Source organism: Meleagris gallopavo, chromosome 2, assembly GCF_905368555.1.
Source record: "Meleagris gallopavo chromosome 2, MGAL_WU_HG_1.1, whole genome shotgun sequence".
In the NCBI taxonomy this organism is placed as follows: Eukaryota; Metazoa; Chordata; class Aves; order Galliformes; family Phasianidae; genus Meleagris; species Meleagris gallopavo.
In genome coordinates this window covers 20,952,764-20,973,521 of record NC_139405.1, presented here as the reverse complement: position 1 = coordinate 20,973,521, position 20,758 = coordinate 20,952,764, and the positions used below count along the sequence as shown (strand labels likewise).

The window sequence follows — 20,758 nt, the reverse complement described above, 5'->3', positions numbered from 1 at the left end:
GGGGAGGGCAAGAGGTGACAAGAGATGTGACAAAACAGGAGGGTGCTTCTTTTATTTCCCCATCTGTCACTGGGCAGCTTACATAGTTTAGATTCCTTTCAGATAGTTCCTAAGTTGCTTATTTCTCCATGTGCTCTGTGCTCTGTTTGAAACATGCTGATGTTCTCACTCCTGGCTACAAAACCAGAGAGTCTTCTGCTGTAGAAAGGAACAGAACATCCTCTAGGTGTGCACCAACTGTCTCCATGAATGAGGAGTAAAACTCTCCAATGGGGTGGTCTTAAGTACTGTGGGTCACTCTCCTCCCATGACAAGCTGCCAGTAAGATAGGTCCCGACACCACACATCTTCCTCATTCCCCCTATCTTATCATACCAGCAGCCTTGAGTCAGCTAGTGCCAGTGGCAGTGCTTTTCTAGTGCTTTTCCATGCTTCCTTAAAACGTTTCAAGAAATGATGTCCTCTAAAATTGAGACCAGGAGTGTACAAGATGCAGGTGCACTGTGGATTCATCCAGAAAAGACAGAATTTATTTATTTATTCATTCATTCTGCTGTTCTCTCAAATTATTTCCTAGCAGTTTCTAAAAGCTGCTCTGGGCATTTCTGACAGCAGCTGAACACTGAGGTGACCTTTTCTAATTATTTGAAGTAAGTCTAAGATTTCTTTCCCAAGAGTGCTGCTGATCACTGTGTGTCTATAATTAGTATTATTTTTTTTTTTGCATCCATCACCACTGAATTTCTTCTAAGTTCATGATGTTCTTCTGCAGCTCTTCACAATTAGCTACAATTTTGTCTGTTCTGAGCAGTGCTGTATCATCAGCAAACTGTCACCTCACTTGTAGTGCTTTCCCGGGTTGGTTATAAATATAGTGGTTAAAGTGGTTGTAAACACATTCAAAACCTTTTTCCACTGGGAGAACTAACAGTACAGTTTGTTTCCAATTATTAACTTCTTGATCTATGAACGTTCAGTTCAGTGCAAGGAGGGATTTCTTATGCTGTATTGGCTAGAGAGCATCCTAGGCCATATGCTCATTGAAGATTTCATCAAATTTCTGGGACGTGACTTTTTTAAAGACACTGTTGGATTCTTCCCTGGCATATCTTATTTATACGTGTCTACCAATTTTATTCATTACTGTTGTTTCTAGAAATTTATCCACTGCAGAGATCAGATACACTGTTCTGTAGTTACCCAAGATTTCTATGGAGTCCTTATGTGACAAAAATGGTTTCAATTTTTTCACTTCCTCAAGATACTGAGGTTGAACTCAGGACTTAGTTACAGACTTCTATTAATAACTCAGTAATGTCTTTGATTTAGCATCACTGGCTATGTAACTTCTGATACTAGTGACTAGTTGCTCTTCATTTATCAATTTGTTCAGAAGCCTCTTCAACTCACCTTTCACTTTTCACTTTTCACTTTTAAGTATTTTACATGAGTTTAGCCTGATATAGCAGCTGTAGTGGGGCCTCTCTCTGAAGGCACAGAGAACAAGAGATGTTCTCAGTAAAATGAGATTGTCTTAGACCATTTCTGGACATCTATGCTCTGAGAGTACAATAAAGTATTTGCAGTAATTACTACTTAGCAAAGTCTCACTTAGTGTCTTTCTGTATTTCTGGGGGGATTTCATAACCTCACCTTCTGCTTGTGCTTTTCAGGAGCAATAACATGTACCACCGAGTGACGTTTTGTCTGTTATCTAAACACTTGAGTTCAGTCTTCCCACTTTATTTAGAGATCTTATAGAAATTGCAGCTGGGTGGTTTTCTACTATATGGACAGAACCTAATAATCCGCATTTTGAAGACTGATTTGTGGCATGATGTCTCTGTACCTGGTGGATTGATGATCCATGTTTTTGTACCATTCAAATATCTGCTTATAGTTGTGCCACGTATCAGAGAAAATTACTTTGTGGCATATCCTTAAAAAAGTGATGAATCTTGATAAATAGTTCATGCTATGATTAATTTATATAGATTCCCTCTAATTTTAACTTATTTTGATTATTAGTCTATGCTTAGTATATCAGATAAAATAAACATCTGTTGAGCCAGTCTTTGGTGAGATGAAGAAGATGGCTGACAAACTTTGTAGAAGCTTCTTTCTTGTTTGTTTTATTCTGCAGGTTTTCAATCTCAAATTAAGCTTTCACAATCCATGTACTAGCTCCTTTGTAATACCCCATGAGATGTATGGAATAAGAGTATACTCTTCAACTGGGATATTAATTCCTTTAGATTATCTGTTAAGTTCTGTGCAAAGAAGTGAAATATCTTTTTTTCTCCGGGACTTTTTTACAAAAGATGTTTTAATGTTTTTTTAAGAGCAAGAAAAAATGTTTTGATTGTTGAGTGAACAATTTTCCATGAACCTTTTTTGCAAAACCAAGTGGCAGAAAATAAATGCTTCTGGCTCTGTTCCAGGGATACAAGAAAAGAACACAAACTGGAAAGAGAAGGACTTCCTTGCCTACAAGATCAAATCTGAACTTGTTCAGGCTGTCATCTTCAGAGATGGAGGATGTGCCCCTTTTGCCTGCAATTTCTGTTTTCAATCTCAGTATTTACAGATGGAGTTCCTGATGAGCGCTCAAGCATCAGTTCTGCACTTGGGCCTTGGGATTTCTCTGCCAATAACCTACCAGTAACTCTGAGACTTATTTAAGAGTAGGCAAATATGCCTGTCTTCATACAGACAGAGGAATTGAAATTAAGTGATTTACACAGGAAAATTCTGATGACAGCACCAATGCTCATGGTTTCCTGGCTCTCAGTCCTGTAATCAGATCCTTAAGCAATTCTTTTTCTGTCCTGTAGTTGTGCTATCTTAGTTCAAAATGAGGCCAAAGCATGAATCTGAATCTTGTGTTCCCAGACATTGGGAAGTAGGTTGTCTGTTCTTTCTTAAACACATTCAGTGTGAAGCAGAATGTATTCAGATCCCTGAAGATTAACTTGTGTTTTTATTTTCTCTGCTATTTTTAAGTTGTACTATTTTTCTTCCTAGTCAACATTTGAACTGTTTGATGATTGCTAGTCTGGGGAGGGGCTGGTAGAAATGAATAGAAGGTTGGTACAAACCAGTGACATTAGAGAATGCAATGAGAAGTAGAAAAAAAGTCTGATAATTCTTCAGTTGGGCAGCCTTGGAGGAAAAAGATGAAATCACTTTGGCTAAAATGGATGTCTGCAGCTTTGCTAAATCTTTCACAATGAAAAAAATCCTACCTTATAGTTTTTACAAAGACAGGAGCAGCCAGAATGCCAACAGAAAGCTCAGTTCAGACAAAGGCTTCACTAGTATTTTAGTACAGAAACCCTACTTTCTTTCTGGTACCGTAAGAACCAAGAGCAACACAAAGTCTCAGGGCTAAAATTCTTTTTCAGTATTTTTTCTTTGTAACAATCAGCTACAGCTCAGACACGAAGCAAATGCTGGATTTAAAAATGAAGCTTTCAGTGAGCAATGAATCTGGCATCCACATACTACATTGTGCTGCCAGTCCTTTTTTATATACCAACTCGTGTGCTTCCTACTGCCTTATGAGCTGGGGCTGTCTGTGCCATGATGTAGCTATTATGACAGTGATATTGCCAGTTGCCTGCACCATCCCATCCCTTTAGATTTGGAGTTCTAAGAAACAGCAGATTGGGAAAAATCAAGTAAATGTCAACTCTCTGGACTTAAAATTAGACCTTTCTTCTGAGCATCTCAATGCATGTTACAAATCTATTCCTAGAAATTAGGGAATCAGATGCTGTCTTTGCACATGTATGAAGCATCACACAGTTGAGGAGCTTGACTGGAAGAATACCTGAAACACATTACCTCTAAGAACAGATTCACTCCTCCTTATTCCCATTGTATGTGATTGCCAAATGGCTGTTCTTGCACTGTGGTGCTCTGAGCTGAAGCCTGATTTGTCAAAATCATGAGTAAAAGTCCAGCAAAATAACTTGATGTGCAGTGTTGCAGCTTTTCAGGGGAAAGCAGCTGCCTTTGATAGCTGTGAGACTTCAGATTGGGAGCTCAGGACTTCTGGAAATCAGAACTACTGCTAATATATAACATCCTGTGCTGAAATACAGAATGTGCTGGCTTGGGATCCAAAACTCAGCTGTGGAATGATTCACATGTGCTACCATCTCTCTGCTCTAGTTGATAAATGCTCTAACAGGGAGAAAGAAAAATACATTTACTACATGTCCTTTGCTGCTGTCTTTCTGAACCTGGACAGCACATTTCACTTTCCTGTTTCTTATAGGCTCAGCTGCCTCAAGCTGCCATCTCTTCCTCCAGTTCTTCCCCACCCTGCTGTCTTATCCACGATTACTTCTGACTTACCTGTCTTTTTTTTTTTCCCCTTGTTTTCTTTCTTCTTTGCTAGTTTTTCTCCCTCTGCCTTTTTGCACTGTTTCCTTGTCTCCTCCTTCCCTTGTTTTTATATCTTTTCACCTCTTCAGTCCTTCTTGCCTTCACCCTGTCTATGTGCCTCTATATCCCTTGCCTTCCATCTAATTCTTGAGATAAGCTGAGCTGTGGTAATGGGGTTCCCATACACAAACTGCCTAAGATGTTTTGTATTCATGGACTTCAACGTGCATCAGCTGAAAGTGAGTTACACAGTGTATTTTGCAAAATTATCTGAATAAATGAGCTTGTAATGAATTTTTCCACCAACTTTCTGATAACCCACCATAATTTCTGAGGTCAGCTGCAGAAGTAGTCATTTCCCTTGAACCAGCTACCATTTTCTTTGATTCATAAAAGGATCTGCCAATATAAATCCACATGCTTTGTTTTCACCTTTTCCTCCATCTTCTGTCTCATTTCTGTTCATTCTCTTTTCTTAGTACAGGCTGTTGGCTCAGGTGTTATTGGCAGGACTGTGTGAAGACCACATGAGTTAGCCCATTAGCTCAAGTAGTGAAAGCAGTCTTTGCAAATCAGCACATTACCTTCCTCAGGCTAATTCTCCTTTATTTTTTATTTTTACTTTTATTTTTTTTTACTCACAGGGCATGTTAACCTGCAAAGGCTGTTTCTAGTACCTGAGCTTGATCGTGAAGAGTTCTCAGCTATTTCTCTGCACTGAACTGCTGTGCCTCAGCCTCGACTCCACATCCATCTCTGCAGCATCTTTCAGAACAGTCCTGTGGTTGGCTTCATCTTCCTTCAAAAAATCTTCTGAGACTTCACTTCAAAGACTTATGTAAATGGCAGCTTCAATGACAGGTAAAATTATTAACCTACCAGTGAAGTAGTTAAAACAAATTAAAAAAACACGCCAATGTTTTTATATCTTGGAGATGGGCCCAGAGTCAGACTAACCATTTGCTGATCCATTCTTATCTCATCTAATCCACGCCATGTCTGAATCCATGCTTATTTCTATGTATTTCTGTGTATTATTAATGTGCATGAGAGTCCTGATAATACAATATGTACATGCATTGGAGAATATCTGCATGTGCATACTGCCTTCCAATTGAACTATGTCCAGAAAGAGAGACTGGGAGGCACATCCTCTGCTCCCCCAGCTAGCGTGGATATGCAAAGCAGTGGACTGAAGGAGCATCTATGTTATTGCTTGCTCAAAGCAGCAGAGACTCTGTCATACATAATACAGAGACATCATTACTAATATAAAACACTGCTGGGGAGAAGGGACACATGGGCGGGCCAAGATGGCAGATGGCTTTTAGTGGCATGCTGCTTTCAGTTCTTCTACCTTTGTAATTTGTGCAATTTAAAGCCTTTGGTTACTGTTTTTAGTCTGCTGTCCATTGGCTCTACTGGGAGCTTTTGTTGTTGTGCAAGAATGCACTGTATTTTTAGTGAGGGCCACAGCCAATAGTATGTGCTGTGTTCTCCTGGCGACTGGTATTAGGAAGGCAGGCTAGTCAAGAATAGCTGTTATGATCAGCTGGATTGCTGAAGAATTGATGAAAATAGCAGTTGTCTTGGCCATATAACCTCTGCTCTGCTGTACTGCAAGATTTTGCAGTTGCTCTGTAATGCTCGAGTACTGATGTAGAAAGACCTCTGCCAGTGAAAGAAGGAGGATGGAAATAAAATATACCTCAAGGAGAAGCAGTTTCAAGGTGAGGTTAGGAACATATTAGAGTACCTTCCCTGATTTGCGTAGTGGTGGAAAAAGTCTTTGTTGAGGTGAAGAAAGTGAAAGTGCCAAGCGGCCCTTTCTACTTTTCAGAAATGGTGTTCAGGAAATTTTAGGTTACTTCTGGCCTTGTCATATGGGCCAAAATCACTTCGTTTCCTTTACCCTCAGCATCCCATCTGCAAAATGAAAATAACAGTTCGCTATTTGGAAAGGCATTAAGTCATTCTCCATCCCTTCATCCTCTGGGATCTCTACTGCTTTCTGAGACCCATTGATGGATGATGCTGGAGGAATGCAAGGTGTTGGTACTATTGGTGCCAGTGATACTTCCACAGAGCAAGATCGTGACTGGTCTGCATGTAGCTGTGGAAAGTTTATCCTCCTTTTCATGCGAATTGCACAGGGGCATTCATGGTCATAAATTCTGTCCCTCAGAACAGTGCCTGCAGGCAGATGCAGATAGGAGGCTGACTCATTTTCTGTTCCCAATTTTTTTTTTTGCCTCACTTCAGAACTATAAAATTTAGCACCTACTTCATCTTATAAGGAGAGGGCTGTTCATCTCTAACTGCTACAATAAAATTAGTTTTTTTGGATGGCTGAAGTACCTCATTGCAGCTTGGCCCAAAAGTGGAAGCACAGAAGTACTGTTAAGAAGCTCATTGCAAATGGGAGAAACAGGAATGGTGAAAAGGTGCCTGTGGATACGTACCTGCTTTAATTTCTAGACTGAAGAAACTGAAAGAAGCAATCCACCTCGGGAAAGCTTTTGTGGAGGCTTCTGAACTAGAAAGAAACCCAAGATGCAAAGGCTGAAATTTGATCTCTCTATGCCTTTCCTCCTTTTTTTTTTACAGCCTTTCTGCATTTTCTGATGCTTTGCTTCCATCTCTGATTTGATGGTTTTGTGTGAGGCCTTCTCTAATTAGAGCAGGTGAAAACAGCTCAGCTAACCCCAAGCTTAACTATATTGCAGTATATTTTATACGTTTCACGGCATGCTTTGCATTGGAGTTTTAATAGCACACTAAATCTGTGTATGTATAAATTTAAATGCATCTGTTGCCAAATATAGGGCTCCTTGTACTGAAAAGCCAATGCATAAGCAAGCAATATTACCAAGAAGTTTTGCTGCATTTTTGTAATAACAGGAACTTTGGTTCAGACTCACAGTTCAAAGATGCATTTTTAGAATACCTCTGCATATGTATGTTCATTTGAACTCATAGAAGTATTCCGCCCAGGTTCTGAGTACCAGATAAATTCCTGGGATGAGTTTAGGAATTTCCTAGGTATGCATTTGAACTGTTCTTTAGCTTCCTGCTTCCTATATTTTTATGTATTTCCCTACAGTCTGAACATACACTGAGTGGATTTTTTAAAATCAGAATGTGAGTGAACATGAAACATGAATGTAATAACCTATTTTCAACTCTACTTTCAGGAGATGTTTTCTTTTGAGTTCACAATGCATACAGTAGCTATAAAAAGACATATTATATTTTCAAGGTCTGTCACATTATTTACAATGTGTGAACATAAAACCTCTCTGATGTTTCCTGATAAACAGTCAGACCCAGTAGCACAGCTGAACACCAGGCTAGGTACATCAGGTACATAACCAGCTTCAGGTGGAGTAAAGAAGCCAAGGGTATAGGAACATCCTTTTTCTAAAGGACATGACTGTACTCAGATCTCTGCAGTTTCAAATGCTGGAGTACATGGGTTAACAAACATTTCTGGTACGTCGTGGCCTGGCACTGCTACCTTCCAGGCAGTCAGTCATCTAAGCAAAATTTCCACATGGGTGGCTGCTGAAAAACACAATGCCCCTTACCGTAGGGTGAATCCTAGTTTTGTTTAAGTCAATGACAAAACTGCCTTTGACTTCAATAGAGTCAGAATTGGTGAAGTCTGACTTCCATTTGAGCTTAGGCTTGGAGATATCTTGCAGGAAAACAAATCTGACTTTTTGCCCAGGGGATGGAATAGCTCAATGCATTCTCAGCTCTTTCACCTTTATGACCAAAGAGGGCTTATCCTCTTCTGGATCCAGATGTGCCTATAGAAGAAACTACTGCCCTCCTCAGAGGTCAGTGTTGCTGACTTCTTAAGTTGTTTTAAGGATAAATTATCTAGGTTAGTATGTAGAAATAGAGATTGTTTTTAGCTGGGATATTTGAAGTGGAGTGAATTAGGAAGTGCTCACATGAGCTGTGTATCTTGAAGATCAAGATAAGGTGAAAACTTGGAGATGCAGGGTTGCTGTAAGCATTAAATTCTGGGTCAGGAAAACAATATTATGCCCATGGTTTAGGTAATTGGAAGAATACCTTCACCTCATGGCTTTTCAGTGTGATCAGTGTGAGCACTACTTACCAGGGCTGTGTGTGTGTGTAGAGCTGTGGTGGTCCAATTCCTTCTTCGGATGAACCTTACAAGGACAGAGTGCTGTGTGGGCTGTGAAAGCGTTCCTGAACAAAATCTTTGTCCTGAGTCTAACTGAAAATATTTGATCTCTATTTCCAATGTTCATGTTGGAAAACCATTTCCTTATGTTCCCTTCTGTCTGGTCACTCAGAGATAGAACAGATTACCTTCATTGTACCTTCTGCTTCTTTTCAGCAGTGTTCCAAAAGGACAATTAAAACAGCAACCTGAGGGGAGGCTTTCCTCATGTACATTTAAGAGCTACCTTCAGCCTTATTAGGTGCCTACAGAAAAATGTGTGTACTTGCATCCAAAAACAGAGACAGTGCAAATGAGGTGTCTTCCACATGTGAGAGCAAGGCTCTAGTGGAAGTAGCTGGATTCAGGAGCTGGTGAATGCTGTGGTGCATGTAAATAAACTGTTGGGCTGATATCTGGTGGCTGCCATTTTACTGTCTCTGCTGTATTTTGTTCCTCTGTGAAATGGGCACTGCTGGGGTAAATAACTGGAGAGCAATACAAATTGGGCAAACTTGAGACAAACAGAAAATGTAAATAAGTTGTTGGAACAACACGGGAGCACCTTCAACAAAGATCTGAGCCTGAATTTATTTCAGAAAAATACTACTTTCTTGTTTGAGCAATGTATCTGTGCTACGTGCAAGTGCCTGGCAAACACAGGCTTCTTAACTTATGAGTGGCTGAAGTAGTTAAGCTGTGCAGACTTTGCTGCAAGACTCTGAGATCAACTGTATTGTATGAAAAGAGAAGGTTCCCCTGAAATCATAGTGTAGTTCTTCAACAGTAGAATGTCCTCATTCTTTGATGCTGCATACCTATGTACAAAATGAACAGTCCTGACCACAAATGGCATTTTAAACCTCTGATCTGTCTCCCTGTCTGTGGGAGAAATATAATCTTATTTACAGAAAGTAGTCTATGAACATTTGTGTATCTTACACTTTAAATTTCAAAATTATTCCAGAATTTCATAATTCAGACTGTGCCACTTTGGATCCAGCATTTCTTTTGCAACTTGTTTGTTTGTGAGAGGGTTCTTCTGGCATTTTTTGAACTTCAAAGCAAACACAACAATAAAGACTTAACAGCTGGGTCCTGGAGGGAAGCCTGCTGACACCACATTTAGTGTCTGATTTTAAATTATGTTAAGAAATCAGAAGAAGAGTGAACTTGTTAGAAGTATTTTGGGCCATTCAAATTCTGAGTGTGACTCTTGGGCAATGCATAGCAGCTGGGTTCTTAAGGGTGGGACAGTGGCAGAGCATTGTGCATCTGGAGAGGTCCTGGGATTTAGGCAGAGCAGTGTGCTGAGGGCAGAAGTGATGGTATGTTTATTTTTCTTGTGATTGTTGTGCTGTGTGTATAGATCTTCAAGCTAATCTTCAGTACCAACAATCCAAATAGTTTTGGACACTTCTGTGGAGGCTTTGAAGTCCAAGTCGAACAGTTATCCATCAGAGAAGGTCCAGGTGTAGTTAGCTGATCCTGCCTGGCTGCAAGGACCCAGGCTAGCAGTTTTCATTAGTTTTATAATAATAATTTTAATTATAATGATTACAATTGAAAGGGAGACAAGAAATTGTGTTAGCTGGGCAACATCAGAAAAGGGAAACGCTTCTCATTTCTCTTTTTTTTTACTATCAGGTGGTCACTCTTAAAATGAGCAGTTATCCTAATACTTGCCATTCTTTCTATTAAAGTTTCCTTTGTTACATATTAGTGTTGGGTTCAAAGATGACCTCAAAAGGCCTGGCTTCACTGAGGACTCAGTTCTTCAAGAACTTAAAGGGAGATTTGCCTTGCTTGTTACATTTGTGCAGCTGTGATAGAGAGTTGGATGGCACATTCTAAGGGTGAACAGCTTTTGGGCTGATGTATGCTTCCAATACTGGGTTACTGAATGCTTCTGGAAGAGGAAGATTTATTCCTAGTATTACAGAATTAATGTTGGAAAAAACCTTTAAGAGCATCTAGTCCAGCTGTCCACCTATCAACAAAATTGTGCACTAGACCATGTCCTGAAGTACCACATCTATATGTTTCTTGAACTTCTCTAGGGAGGTGACTCCAACACCTCTCTGGGCAGCCTGTTCCAGTTCCCAATCAGTCATTTGGAGAAGTTTTTCCTAATATCCAACCTGAACTTCCCCTAGCACAACTTGACGTTGATCCCTGTTCCTTCTCTGCCCCATTCTGGCCATGGTTGAGAGGTACAAGTCAAGGCAGTTGTATCATCTTGAAGATTGTAAGGCTGCGGGGTGACCTCATTGCAGCCTTTCAGTACCTAAAGGGAACCTATAAAGAGGAGGGGAGTCAACTCTTTGAAAGGGTAGATAACAGCAGGACAAAGAGAAATGGTTTTAAATTGAGGGAGGGAAGATTTAGGTTGGATGTGAGGGGGAAATTCTTTACTATGAGAGTGGTGAGATGCTGGAACAGGCTGCCAGAGAGGTTGTCCCATCCCTGGAGGTGTTCAAGGCCAGGTTGGACGGTGCCCTGGGCAGCCTGGTCTAGTATTAAAGGGGAGGTTGGTGGTTGATGGCCCTGCCTGTGGCAGAGGGGTTGGAGATTCATAATCCTTGAAGTCCCTTCCAACCTGGGCCATTCTGTGATTGTGTGATTCTATGAGTGGAGATAGCGCAATGTCTGGCTCTCACTCCTTTGTTGGCCCTGGGATTTGGGACCTGACAAAGGAGATGGACTTGAAGGTGGCAATGAGTTGCTGTTAACGTGTGGCTAAACTTTGTCTGGGGAGCACCCGTAAACTCTAAAGGTGCAGCGGACATGAGGCCTGCCAGCATCCTACACTACTCACTGATTGCTTGCCCTGAAGTGAGGACTTCATATGGAAGGGAAAACAACTAATAGGAGGCAATTCTACCTCCACGTGAAGGCAAGGTCACCCTGACCCATTATCTGTTTCTATCCTAGGTAAATAAAATCACTTGTTACAAAATGGCGGCATCCATATGGGTAATCACTATGGGGACCTCTGTGTCTTGTTCCTTTGATGAATGTAATAGTGTTTTCTGTTTTCTCTCCTTTGATATTTTTATCAGAATAATTTAGTCTGACAATGTTTGTAAGTTACTGAGAACAACCAAAGGATAAACAGTTCAGTCACCTTGGCCTCTTTCTTTTCCTGGTATTAAAAGTTAAGCTAGCTGTTATTATGATATAGTATTTTACTCATTGACTTTCTTTGGAAGGTTCATAATGTGGAAGCTGTTTTAAAAAAAATCAATTTACATAAATGCTTTTTAATAACAAAAATGTGTTTACTCTTCCTTGACTGATTAATAATTTTCTACATAGCAATTATATATAAAAACTTGAGCCTGTCTGTAGATGTACACATATATTCATACAGGCTCAAATATATATGTACAAAACTTGCCTTCTGTAGCTGGAAACGGATCAGCTGAGAAAAATAATGTGCCCACCAAAACAATTGTAATTTTTCAACAAGATCCCAGTGTTTTCTTTGTAAAAAACTAGGATTGGAAAAACATGAGGTTTTCCTGCCAGATTCCATTCATTTTCAGCAGGAACAATCTGCTCCTCTCAGCTGAACGTTTTACAGCAAGAATGGCTGGAACTGAGGAACCGGCTCCTGTTTGGAAATAGTAATTGTTTTTAATGAAAATGCCTGCCTACCATTTGGAGCTAATACTAGGACCATGATTCCACTAGGACAAAGCATCAGCTGGACAAAAATATATAATGCAAAGAGGGCAAGATGTCACATTACCAGGAAAGCAAAGAAGAAGCCCTTTCTTTTTTCCTGCTTTTCCTTTTTCTCTCCTTTTCTATTGGTTTCATCTGTGGTTCCCTAAGAGATACCAGATAATAAAAAGGGCAAGGGCCAAAAATCACCTGGTGGTGACTGGAGTCATGCCAAACCATTGTGTGTTTGAAAACAAAGCTGATGGTAAAGGAACAGTGTGTTAGACCTCCCTGATAGTTAGGGTTTGCTTGGAAAAAATATGGCCAGCTTGGCAGAAATAATCTAATGTACAAGGAGATGTGGAGTTCAGCCCTATACAGACAACCTTGTCTGTCACCTTACTGCAAAATGTCTTGAAACATTAGTAAAGTCTTTTTTACAGAGGTAGAGATTCAACTATTTCTTTAACAAATTTACAAATCAGAGAAGCAGAATGGCTAAATTTAAATTTAGGTGTATATGTACAAGCAAAATGAATCCCTAGATCCTAGTTTATACTGGTGCAAATCCATTAGTGGAAATACCTGACTTTTACATAATACATTTTGCTTATCAGCATCAGCTTTCTACCCTCCAATGTAATGGATTCTAGTAGGCATATTTAATGTACTGCACCTCTTCCCATTGCTTCAGTAGTCTGAGTTACCATCCCTAGATACAAAAGTCATCTTTCCATTAACATCAGGAAGTTAAAGCTGACCCATTTATTTATCCATGCTGTTCATAAGATTTATGTATTTACTGGTTTTGCTGGCTTGAGTTTGGTTGAGAACAGTGGATTCCCCTCTCTTTTGCTCTGATCTAACTTTTCTGCAGCTTAATTTATACTGAACTGTTAACAAGCTCAGAATGTGGTCAGATAGTACCACAAGTGTACTTATTTTCTACTATTTTTTTAGTTTTTATTTGAAATGGGAGGAATATATTGGTTTAAAAGACATGAAGTATAATGTTAAAACCGATAGTCTAAGAATATTCGAGAGGACTAAGAGATTGGTGGAGAGAGGTCCTGTTTTTATTAGACGAGCTGATATAATAGAAAATAATAGGCGAGGTTTCAGGTGCATAGAAGTTGCTATTTGACCAAATCAGTAAAAAGCTCTCTTTAGAACTTGGGCTTTGATTCAGTCTATTAGGGAAAATATGTAGTTAGATATCTTTAAAATGGCTACTACAATGATGACACTATTTATTTTCACAGCAGGGGTAGGATGGCTTTTGATATCAATGACCACTGGAAACAAAGGCAATGAGAAGTGTGAACTCACTCTCACCCCAATAATTCCACAGTTCTAACACAGGTTAATGCTGAAAATAATTCCGGTCACTATGTGACTCTACCAGGCAATAGCAGGTATTTTACAGGCATTTCAGTTTATCATGGTGTATTTTAAGAAGTCAGAAAAACACCTCTTAATCTATAGCTGCAACAGAAATCTGTCCCATTGATAAATTGGTTTCTCATGCAAATCCTCAACCTATGTTCCTGCATGTTCAGCGTAGTAGAGGGAAGGGAAATAAAGGCTGTCGCCAGCTTTGCAAGTGCCTATATTTCATACTGCAAAGTTTCAGTTTGGCTTTGGGGAGGAACTGTGTCTTCTTGGGACATTTCAGGGGCCATAGGATAGCTGGCTTAGATGTTTGCAACACAGGTACAGCTGTGTGACAGTGGTGTGAGTGGGTACATGTACTAGAGTGTTAGAAACACTCTAAGTTGTCTAATTTGTTTAGCAGTCAATCACCTCTAAGTTGTCTAATTTGTTTACTGGTCAACCACCTTTTAGCTACTGCTATTAAAATCTGCTAGCAAAGTATCACATACTACCTTTTTTCCCTTCTTTCCTTTTATTTAAAAAACAAAACCAAAACCTGCTGCTTGGTAATAAAGTCTTACCGCTAGGCAGAAGGAAATCCTGAAGTTAGTGAGACAAACTGATGCACTGGCACTGTCTAAATGAGCCAGCTCCTTTGAAGAATCATCTCCTTTTTCAGAGTTTACCAGCTGCATGAAGTGGAGGTAACTACAGACACATCAGTGCATTTGTGGCTGCGTTTCATAGGGACTTGCAGAACAAACTTCATTACAATTTGGCTCTTCCATTGCTTCCATGGTTACAAACCTACCCTCTTAATTGAGAATCCAGACTTTGCAGTTTAAGCCCATATCTACAAAAACCTTCTCCCAGGAATCTTTTAATGAAGCTACTGATGGGCCAGATGTACTGTCTGGGTAGGAAGGGCTCAGATGAAAAATGCACTGTCTTGGAGAAGACTGCTGTGCCCTGGATTCAGAAGGAAGACTTTTCAGCCAAGACTACATATTCAACCTTGCACAGATTTCTGCCAATGAATTTTTGCTATAAAATCCGGATTCTGTGCTAGGTAGGAACTGGCATTATGGAATGTCCACTTTGGTTCAGATACTTAAGGTACATTCCTGAGTTAGGATATCAGAACACGTCAGGACTGCAGATTTGCAAATCATCTTGTGGTCAAGCTGCAGGTAATAATTTCTTTCTGTTTTGGTGAACGCTGTTCATCCAGAAAGAATTAGTTCTTTTCCTTATACTTGAGTCTACCATTCAAGAAATATTTAGAATATGAAATACAGCTTTTCTAGCATATTCCTTCATGATTTTGTTAATCAATCCTAGTTTATTAGTCATTTCCTGTTTTGCTCTAGAAAGAGCAAAATAAATAAATAAATAAATAAATAAATAAATTAAAAGCCTCTCCATTAACTTCTAAATGGGAATTAGAAAAGATGATAAACTGCAATTGCTTCTTTGAGATAGAGGAATTAGATCTGACACTATTTTCTTGTTTGTGGGGCTTGTTGAAAATGAGTATTTCTCCACTGAGTGCTCAGAGATCTGCCATAGCTGAGCATGTTCAGATCCATTAATAATAATAGCATTGAGCACGAAGCAGTTTTATTATGTTAAATGGAGTAATCTTATGTTTTGAAAGCTTGTAGTAGATTTTGAGGGAAATAATGGTGCAAAATGACAAGGCTTTATGCATGATTTTCATTTGTGTTCTTTGAGTTGCATTTGCCTCTGACATTCTGACATGAATTTTGAGTATTTGCTGTTGGTTGGGTTTGCTTTGACTCTTCTGTTCCATGAGCCCTCTGCAAGATCCATGCAGCAGCGCTTTAATTAGGGCAGCCCAAGAAGAATTCCAGGTTCCAAGTGTTTTCCAAAACAGAGCAGAGGAAGGCAGTGCCTCCATACTCCTTTCTGTGCTTGCCTAGGAAGTAGAATATGGAAAATGAAGGCTGCAATCTTTCTGTCAGACTATTGTTGCCATGCCATACTGGGATGTACTACAGATGCACAAAGAATGTTGGTGCTGATGTAATCTCCCAAAGCTCACCACACCAATGCGTTGTAGGTTTATAGTGCTGTTGCCAAGCTTTCTCCTGTTGGACCTGGGGCTACTTTCCTATGAAAGCTTTGACTCAGATGCTGTATTTGCCTAGGAAGACACTTCTGTGTGTTGCATTTTCCAAACTCCCATGGTATCTATGCACAGAGAAGCAGTGTGCATAGCCTGTGTGAGTGCGCACCTCTAACTGTCCCACCAGCCTCACTGGGACCAATGCCTTCCCATACCTCAGCAGATACAGATGTATCTCTGAAGAGAGGCTGTGTGTCTGCTGAATGCTCTCTGGATTAGGTAAACAAATTACTTACGTGGGCTGTGCATGTTTAGGATTTTCAAAAATAGATTGATTTATACTACTTTCCTTGTCCTTTCCTTTCTCCTCTGCTCTTTCCCTTCCCACCATGGCTCAGTCTGTGCTTTTTGTACTGTCTTGCACAGTGTGTTCTCTAGACATTTTGCTAGCAAGTGTATTTCTATCTTGGGTTTAACAGTGTTTCAATAATTAGCTTCACACTGTAACAGTGAGGCCCAACTCTATGCCTAGAGTTTATACAGACATTCCTTCACCTCCTCTCTGCAGCAGTGTCCTGAAGCTTGCTGTTGTCTCAGATATTCAGGAATTGATGGAGATCCACTTATTTTCTTTCTCCACTGACAGTAGAATTTATTCTGTCTCTAGTGGTTTATCTTTCCTTGCTTAGATCAGGCTGTGGTGTTATTTAGATGGAATTTTAGAAAGGAATGAAACAAATAACACACTGAGCTCAGCTTTACCTAACTGTACTGTTGCACTATGCCAAAATGGTTCTGTGCTAGGCTGTTTAATTTGGAAGAAATACACAGACTTTGTATGAGGTAGTATAAAAGAAAGTATGTGTGAACTGGGGATCCTGAGACTGCTGTTTTGAAAACATGAATTCTTGAAGTATCAAACTAAACTTTCGTGATTACTCATATGAGTTGGGAGTTATTAAATGTTGCATATTGCAGAGCATGTACTTGGGCCTGTGCTTTCAGGTACAGACAACCTGGTAGAATCTGTGGAAAGTTAAGCTTTTGTAGCATTTCAGAAATGAAGTACTGATGTTATTAGTGTTGTCAGATACAACTTCTGCTTTGTTGCATAGTTATAATGACCTTTGGCTTTCTGCCTTTTTTATTGTTCTGTTACAACATGATTTGGGGTTTTCCATTATTTTTCTTCTTAACGCAGCTGAAAATTCTGTCTTATTCTTATTGACAAATCTCCCTTTTGGGGTATGAGATCAGCTGTCCTGACTGTTTTATGTGATAGGACTGAGAATTTTAATTAATTCCTTGAAAGTCTTCTGTGTTACTTGAAGCTGTATTAAGTCTTAGCTATATAAATATATATATATAAATGTATATATATATGTATGTTTATATATTTGCAAAAGTCTGACATTTCTCAAAAAAAAGTACTTTTAGGGAATTATTTTTCAGTGTTAATTATTGTTACTCTTTGATTTTTCTTAGAATAGAAATTTTCAGTTGAAAAGGTACATTTTTCATAGATTGCCATTTGCTCTTTTTCTCTTCACCTGTTTGATTTTTTTTTCCTACATAAATTATGCCAGGAATTATTTTTTATTTTTTATTTATCTATTTTTTTTCAATTTATAAATTTCTCAGTTTTTGAAGTGTTTCAAATGGCAAGAGGAAGAATGGAACCAAGATTTAAAAAAAAAAAAAACAAAACAACAAACACAACAAAAAATAGAGGAAATTGTGGAACATTGGAGTTCACTCCTTTGAACGATCTTCTGGTGTGAGCACATGAAGGTAGATTTTTTTTTTTTTTTTTTTAAGTTAGTGCAAATCCCTCCCATACTGTTTCACATTCATGGTGAATTCATTTGTGGGTTGAGGTTTGTGGCCAAGTACCTTAGCTAGCAAAATTTTTTTGATGTTTCTGTAGGTAAAAGAGAAAATATTCTGCTCTTAAAAATTTTATTGTGAAGTCTCACACATCATGGGAAAGATTAAAACAAAATCCTGGGTATCGTCTGTTATGCCAGCAAAAAATTAAGAGAAGATTTTCTCAGGTTAGATTTGACATGGGTATTTCCACAGCTTTTTATTGAGCATCGTGATGCCCTTCTCCAGGCTGCTTTTACCACTGCATTTGCAACCTGTAGACTAAGTCTTGGTTTGTGCTGAGGGTCAGGATGATGATGCCTTTTGTTTTCCAGGTGGGTCTTTGTGGGCAGTACAATAGAGTTTGCAGATTTGCCCTTTGTATTGTAACTGAGTCTTCCTATTGGTGCTGTCTCTGTATGCTTACATTAATACTACAGGTCAAGATATGTTTTTCAGATTTACTTAACATGAAATACACATAGCTAGGGAAGAATTTAGAGAATTTAGTCACCTTCCTTGTACCTTTAATATTATATTAAGGAAACATAGAGAAATATAATTGCAAAATAGTTGAGAGTGCATGGAACACAGTCTGTATCTCAGCTGAGCAGATGAATAGTACTGTCCTTCAAATCAGCTAAAATTGCTGGAATACTCAGTGCCCTCATCACAAATGTCCTACAAAAGGGCATGAGTACATGGGCACTCTTTGTCATACATTATGTCCTGCAGCTTTCTTGCCCCCACACTCTGAAGTCAGTCAACCCTTCTTTAAAGTGTTTGGCCCTGGGCAAATTCAAAGTTGTGTGGCAGGTGAGGGGTTAATAGCATGCATGCAGCTGCTAATACTTAGCTTCTGAGGCAATATGGTCTTCAGGGGTTATTTATCCGGGCATGGATAAATCTCTGACATGAGATGTGACATTTATTATCAAACCCAGAGAGAGCTATCACACACATTCTTAGGGCTATCAAGAGCTCATGTTGGTTTCTTCCCCTTTGCCTGCTGCATCGATTCTCACGAACCAGTTGGAGTCTCTCTGCTTCTACATATCCTTCTGCTAGGCTTTTGTATATCTGCTGGGGAATCTCAGCTTCCCCGACTAAGTGGAGAAGGTTACTATTACTTGATGACTTACCAGAGGATATTGAGGAATAGCTCCACAAAATGAGATGGGCTGAAGAAAAGCATTTGTGAAAGATGTTGGCAAAAAAATGTGTAGAGGTCAAGCAGTATTAAATTGTAAGGGGAGCTTAGGAGAGCTATACCTTGTAAGGTTATGGAAATAAAGTAGAAGATGTAAAGAGCCGTTGACAGTAAATAATGAAAGGGAGGCTCAAGAGCAGAATGATAAGAACATTGAGGTCTGTTATGGAATTATTTGGCCTGATCTCCAAATCCATTAGTTCTGCCTACCAAACTGGTGACAGAACTAAGGTGGTCTGTGGTATGAGTCCTGCGGAGCTGAGCAGAGGTGGCTTCCTCCTTACAGAGACTGCATGCCAGATTGGCTCAAAGGAGTAGTGTGTGACAAGAGTCTATTTTCTTCCAAGTGTTCTTTCTGCAGCCACTGAAGGGTCCTCAGACCAAAAGCTGTCCGGGTCTGTGCCCAGGATGTGGGCTGAGATGGGCAGATACACTCAAGCTAGCCTTCAGATTGGCTGGGAAGGCAGGGGCTCTGTTTGCTGGTGCCAGGACCCTTATTTGGTGTATGATGAGATCTGGACAGTAAGTGTAACTACAGTTATTTCACATGAGGAAGGCAAGAAGGCTCTGCAGTCACACTTCTGACAGCAGTGCAGATATATCTTCCTGTGTGGCATTGTCTGGCCTATCATTACTGCTCTCTGTTACTGTGAGTATAAATCCACAAGAGCTCTGACATTCAGTTTATCACACAAAGAATTTTAAAAAATAAAAATGAATTAGAATAAAGGGAAGCAAAGTAATTATGCTCATCTTCAGTATATTCCATTCAGATCCATCCAGATTTCTAATTTAAGGTCAGCACAGTAATTCAGTGCACAAAATAGAAGTGGATGCCATTAAAAACTGAATATTTACCGGGCTTCAATACACACTGAACATAGCTGTTGTTCTTTACCTTGGTAATTTTTTTCCCAAACTGAAAAAATTCTCAAATTCTACACAAAATGTAATTACAGTTTGGATTTGAATGGCACCAGTGCTGCTTCCTGTTGATTTTCATAACAAGTTTAACATTTTTGCTTAATTTTCAAAAGGGAACATTCACACTTATGCAAAGAAATTTTGTTCACTTTACTCAGGACATGGACAGTTAGAGAGTGGATTATGAAACCATAGATACTCTAGCCTTCTTGCACACCTGACATTAGTTACACTGAATGAAAGTTTGAAACAAAGAATGAGGTGGCATGAATTTTGAAGTACATAAGTCACAAACATTTGGGAACTGACGCTTCCTGATGTTTTTATTTGGAGGAGTAAACTGAATACCCTAAATCTATGCCCTAGTAGCATCAGGCAAAGTTAAAGTATCATTACAAAAAGGCAACTGGATATTCTTTACACCGTGCTTGCTGATGAGACTTCTGCATTTCTCACTGTCTCATTCTTTCAAACCGCTGAGCCTGTGCTCAGTAGTTGCTATTAATGTGGGTGAAGTTGGCCATATGGCAAGCAGAAAACAGTGTTGGAAGAGCTTTCACACATAGCTATCACAGTGCTGTATGCTAAATGAGGATTTTCTTCCTGAAGTCCAGATTTCACATTCAGATCTCTGGGGTAATGCGTTAAACCGCAAACAAGACTGAAGTGTTTGCATCAGTCTGTTTTAATGCCTGGGAGAAATCCATCTTCTCCTTCCCTTTTATGATATGGGGCTGTTTTTAAAAACCTTTTTCTGTGGAAGCTGGAGGGGGAAAGTATCTGTTAGATTTACTGTTAAATCTACAGCAGGTTCTTCAACAAGTTATTTACCAGCATCTTCCCTTAGCCCTGTCCCCAAGGAATTCCCCTACATCCTTCAGTTTTTACTTGCAAAACTGCATTATGCTACTGTAGGTTTTAGATGAAATTTTCCATTTCTCAGATCTACAATGTGTTCCTCTAAATCACCTATTTCAGCCAAAGCATCTGTTAGAGTGTGATTGTGTATACATGTTTTTCTTTGTATGACTTAGTT

General features: G+C 39.4%; 1 long non-coding RNA gene across 1 annotated transcript in view; it reads left to right on the top strand.

Moving 5' to 3' along the window:
- LOC109365902 (uncharacterized) overlaps window positions 1-20,758 on the top strand; it is a 197,710-nt gene that overhangs the window by 31,782 nt on the left and 145,170 nt on the right. The window contains exon 2 of the long non-coding RNA XR_004158802.2: window positions 5,037-5,253. This is a non-coding gene — a long non-coding RNA (uncharacterized LOC109365902). The remainder of the gene's footprint in view (window positions 1-5,036; window positions 5,254-20,758) is intronic.